This window comes from Nannospalax galili, unplaced genomic scaffold (assembly GCF_000622305.1).
Source record: "Nannospalax galili isolate Female #2095 unplaced genomic scaffold, S.galili_v1.0 scaffold46, whole genome shotgun sequence".
NCBI lineage: Eukaryota > Metazoa > Chordata > Mammalia > Rodentia > Spalacidae > Nannospalax > Nannospalax galili.
Window position 1 is genome coordinate 2,959,007 of NW_008355790.1, and position 5,927 is coordinate 2,964,933.

Genomic DNA, 5,927 nt, shown 5'->3' on the forward strand with positions numbered 1-5,927 from the left:
ATTTTCTCCAATTAGGAGAAAAGAGAGATGAAACAAAACATTGTTTTTCAATGAATTATTTCTTATTCAGATTCATTAAGGTCTTAACTACTGAAATGACTAGAGAGCTAATTGGACACAGTACTGCAGTCAATCACTCAGCCTCATGTTTTCAAACTTGCCTGATTACAAGAATCACCTGGGTTCCACATTGATCATAGAAGCCATCCTATTCCAGATGTCTAGAATCAAAAATCAGAATCTCTAGGAGAAGAGCCAGGAGTTATGCTGCTCATAAATGCCTTAGATGATTTTAGCTACTCACCTTAACCTAAAACTTCAGTCCAGTAGGGAAAAAAACTCATTTAAAACACAGGTAAAGCATTATGACATCTTATTTATAATTGGAGACATAAGAAAAGTCCAACATACGCCTCTGATATGATTCTGATGTTAAGAATAAAAGTGCAGCTGGGCAAGGGAAGCTGAGGTGGGAGGGTCACTTGAATGCAGGAGTTTGAGGCCAAGTGGGGTAAACACAGTGACATGTCATCTTTAGAAAATCAAAGGGAATAAAAATTATTGAAATTATGAAGCAGGGGTTGCAGTAGGGGTATGGATCAAAACGGGGAGAAACTGCATTGTCTGGTTGTTCCCCATTCTCTGCCAAATGAACTTTGCAAGCCTTACAAGGTGTGCAAACTCCTCTAGCACCTGTGTGTGATGGAAGTTTCTACAATGACATGTCATTTATAGCAGAATCTTTTCATGATTCTGGGCATGGGTGTTTTCAAAAAAGTTATTTGTGTAATTCTAATGTGCAGCCTGATTTGAAAACAATTATCTTATTGTCATAATAGCATTATTATTGGGAAGTATTATGTTGTTTAATTCTTAAGACAATCTTACAGAATACTATTCTTTTAAGATGAGAAAATTTATGCTCAGAAAGTATAAGACATGCACTTGTGTCTTGTGTAGGGTCATACATTCAGTGAAAATCTGAAACTCCTACTGGGCTCTGTCTCACTTGAGAGCTGGGGCTCTTCCACTGCTCAGTGTAGCCTCTCCTGCAGTTAGTCTCCTGCTCTGCCCTGCCTCCTGCTAGCTTTTTAGCCGCACATTTCTTGTGGAATTGTGCATAGGTTTGTCATGGCAGTTTATGTACACATTCTTTCTCTTCCACTGATACCCAAGTTTCTTAGAGGGTAGAAATCCGTTGAGATGATAATAGCATTCCCACAGTGCCTTTCGCTTACAGGCTAGTCTGCAATCAATATTGTGTGCCTAGTGCCAATGCTTATACATACACGTAGTCCTGTTAGCACAAAATTATACAGGTCTATTCACATCAGTGCTTTTCCCGTTTTTGTTTTAGCCTAGAAAAAGATTGTTTCCAACTGTAAACATTCCTTTATAAAATTTCAAATTTCAAATAAAGTTTATATTGAAGTAACATGCTTTTTTGGAGACATTGTAGACATTAAGAATATACCAATGGTCTCTATATTGGTACCCAAATTCATACAGCATTCACAGTTATAGTGATCTTGGAGTGCTGTGAAGAGGAAGGAGGGAGGGATGAAGCGGGAGGAAAAGGTGCACCAGTCTCGGATATATACACTCATTTCAACAGAATTTGTGCTGTGTTTTATGTTCAAATTCTACAAAAGCAAACAATCCTGTAACTTGTCTGTGAGAGTAAACCTACTTTGTGGACAGTTCAAGAAACTTCAAGAGGAATCCTCAGAGTCTTCTTGAAAAAAAAAAAAGTTCACTTAGAGATGTGAACTTTAAACGCTGTTCTATGAAAAATGACAATTCTCTATGGTGTTTGAAATAACCACTCTCTATTAGTTGTTCTGAATCACTGGGACAGACTATCTGATAAACAACTTAAGAGAGGGAAGATTATTTTGGCAAGACAGAGCACCTTGGTCTGTGGTGATGAGAGGATGAGCTGCCTAGATAGACCAGGCTAGATCCAGGGGAGAGTATAACTTTCAAAGTTTTGGCCCTAGTCACCTACTTGCATCAGGCAGTCACCACTCCTCAGAGCTCCCTGGCATTCAACATCACACAGTGAGCTGAAGACTGAACATTTAAAACAAACTCACAGGAGACATTTCAGATGCAACCATAACACTCTCCCTTAAACTAAGCATCCTAAACTTAAATTTCATCTTGCACAAAGCATAGTACATTAATTGTCTAGAAAATGCCGATGTCTGGTGCTTGATTTTCTTGTCTTTTGATGTGTATGTGTTCTTTGAATTAATTTAAAAAAATCAATCTTACTGATTAATGGGTTTGTGAATAATTATGGGACAGAAGCCTTTGGACTTAATTTGTGAACTGCAATCTCAATAGTGGAGAGAGTTAAATATGCTACCTTTCACAAACTCTGGTAGGAGCTCTATTGTCTCTTAGGAGCACTGCTATACAGATGCCCTTTACTTAGGCTGGAGTTACATCCTGATCAATTGAATCTCTTTTATGTAGCTAAAATACCTTAAATAAGCAACATTAATATGCCAAACCTACTAACCATCTTGATTTGTCTTAGTTCAGTACACTATTGAGGTTTATTATTACTCTCCTGACCATGTGATTTGCTCCAGCTATGGCTTGCTACCACTGCCTACCATCAAGACAGAAGAGGATACCACCTATTATTGCTGGCCTAGGCAAAGGCCAACATTCAAAGTTCTTAGTATGGTTTATACTGAAGGCATGCCACTTTCACACCATTATAAATTATCAGGGTCATCATTGTAGTTCACATTTATACAGCATAGCGAAGGTAAATAAAGGCCTTGCTTGTAAAGAGGACAAAAACTGATTTAAACGAGTTGAGGAAATACTTCTCATGTGCAGAACTTCTGTGATATTAAGTATGGGTATTTGTATTTCAATTCTTTGTATGCTTAAGAACTTACCTAAGACAGACAAATAACTAATGAAACAATTTACAGTTACTTTATTATGGAATGCTTTAGAACATAATCTGTACCTATTACAGCAATAATGTAAAAGGGGAGCAATTTCATTATTCATATTGTGTCTGTATTTATTTTGCAACATACATGATGTACTAGACACTACTATGTGCCAAATGGTCCTCAGTGTTGATAGTTCCTGCTCTTAAGGAGCATGTGAGGGGGCAACACAGATACTTAAATATATCTAGGAAAGATTGGGGTAGAGGATTTGACCAGATTTTCATAGGTTTAGAGGACTGTGGTGTGGAAGTGCAGAAAAGAATCCTGGGGGAAAGTGATGTATACCGGAAATGCAGATGTGCTAGGGAAATCATAAGCAGTCCAGAGCAGCAGCACCACTGCCCATATATAGAGTGAACGAAGGAGGAGGAGGAGGAAGAGAGAGAGGAGAGAGAGAGAGAGAGAGAGAGAGAGAGAGAGAGAGAGAGAGAGAGAGAGAGAGAGAACACAGAAGAAAGGAAGTCATAATAGATGGTAAAAAGCCATGCTGGAGATTACATCTTTTGTTGTTCATAAGCTGGTGATGTCATTGAAGGATGTTTAGGAAAAGGAAAGGTGAGAGCCTCCTTTTCAAAAGATGGATAGTAAGCATATGAAGGGTGAATTTGAAAAGGCAGATAGATGTCTAGGTGTGAAGTTATGATTTCTTGAATAAGGAGAATAGTTAAAAGAATGGGAAGGGTAGAGCTTGAAGAAGTCGAAGCCATAGGATCTCTGACATACTGGGTGGCACAGAGAACAGTGAGTGGCGTATTTTTCACCTGTGAGCTTCAGAGCTCAGCTTGAGATGTGGGTGGACCTGGCCCTCCATTTGTGATCGTTAGTGGATTAATAGCCCTCCTAAAGCCTCATTCTTCTCATCTGTGAAAGGGGATCCTACCCCTACTGGTTTTATAAGGATGTTCTGAGCTTTAAGTGAGTTAGTGGCTATAGAGGACTTAGAAGAAGGGCTTTTTTTGTTTTCTTGACAATGTCTCCCTGTAGCCCCAGCGCTGGCCTGGAACTTGCTATGTAGACCTTGCTGGCCTTGATCTCACAGAGATCCACCAGCCTCTGTCTCCTGAGCACTGGGATTAAAGGTGTGCCACCATGCCTGACAACTTTTAAATTTTTATCCAAGTGATTTTTCATATTCTTTCAGTTTCAGTGGAAATATTCTTAGCTAAGTATTCACAAAAACATAAAATTTCAATTGAAGGGATGTGCATTTATTCACCAAGACTCTCCAATATAGATGACTATAGGGACACGGGATCGAACCCTATTCTCCTGGGGTTAAAATAATTGAAAAGGTATATTTTAACTAAATAATGTCTGTTCATGCTCTGTTATTGAATCAAGTGGCAACAATTGTGGCACAAATTAGATATGAGTTAGAAATTCAAGACAGAATGGCTTCTCAAATAAAAACTGTCATTACATCAAATACATTTACCAATAGCCTCTATAATTCAAGCACAGATGTAAATATTGCTTTAAAATAAACATTGCTTTTAATGTTAACAACCCTAAATTTCAAACATATGACTTATTATGTGGACATGTTACAGATTAATAGTAAGATAGTTTTATAAATTACTTCAAAGTTCTTTATGACATACATAATTAGTTATTTAGTATTTAATCTAAATATGATTTATTCTTTGTTAGGATTCAAAAGCTTCTTTTCATTTAATATAAGCAAGAAAAAACTATAATCCATAAACTAAACATATTTCTTAGAAGAGATAATGGAAACTGTTTTCTTTGGTAAATCTATAAAAGGAATTGTTTGGCCTGGATCATGGAAGCATTTTCTGCTTAATTTACTTAGAGTATTTCTGGGGGATATGTTACTTTTTCATTTCTTGTATAAAAACACATGTCAGATATGTTTATATGTTTTTGAAAAATGTAAAACAAAGTTTGAAATGACCCACTGTGTGCATCTGTATGATACATGCCTTGAGATTTGTGAAAAGCAGGTTGGGTCCCATGTATGTCAACATTCATACATAAGTAGAGCAGAGTTTAAAAGGGATTGGCCTTGTGCAATATCTCTGAGTGATCATATTATAAAGTACACTTTTATAAAGTATGAACAGCAAGAAAAAGTATAATACTTAGAAAATAAGACTATGGCATTTGAGAATTTCTGCTTTTATATTCAAAATGGCTTATATATGATAACTGAAATTATTTCTTTAGAAAAACTGGGTTAGGAAAACAATAAACTAGATTAAATAATGCTTTACAATTAATCCTAGAAATTTGCTGACAGGAAAGGAACTCTGAGGTTTCATTTTTACTTGTCTTTCTTGCTTTTCCTAGTTGGGTACTGCTTTAGGTGATATTAAATTAGGAAAAGTTTGGCTTTGATACAAAGTCTGGTTTGCAAAGTTAATATCCTGACTGGTTGCTCTCTATCAGGTAAACTATTGGACAGGTTTTCTTAATAGTTTGAATTATAGGTAATGCTTCCTCAGCCAAGCTCCCAGCTTTGGAAAATATTTATTCAAAATGCCTAGAAACGGAGAACTACACATTAGTAATATTTTCCCTGTCTGGGCTGATATGAACTGCTTCATCTTGGCCAACTTAAGTTGTGCCCCACAAACAGCACCCTGCTGAAGTTTTCATTCAGACAAGAAAATTGTTTGGACTCCTCCAGCTCCACGAAATAACGGAGTCCTTGGTTTGGTACACCCCCCCCCCATCAGTTTGATATGAAGTGAGATGGGATGATGAGAGCCAGAGCACAGCCCCCGCCCCTTCAAGGCCTGGCATCCTTGCCCTGAGCCCAGGAAATCACCCTGTCAGTGGACCTCTTCTGAAAGTGGCTAGGGACCAAGAAAGATGCAGAGGAATCTGTGAGCTGACTTTTTTTTTTTTTTTTTGGTTTTTTTGAGACAGGGTCTCCCTGTAGCCCCAGCTGTCCTGGATTCACTATGGAGACCAGGCTGGCCT

At 37.7% G+C, this 5,927-nt stretch overlaps 1 protein-coding gene across 2 annotated transcripts in view; it reads right to left on the reverse strand.

The window, feature by feature from the left end:
• The window catches only part of Pdlim3 (PDZ and LIM domain 3), a 34,969-nt gene that overhangs the window by 28,358 nt on the left and 684 nt on the right, over positions 1 to 5,927 (reverse strand). The window lies entirely within an intron of this gene.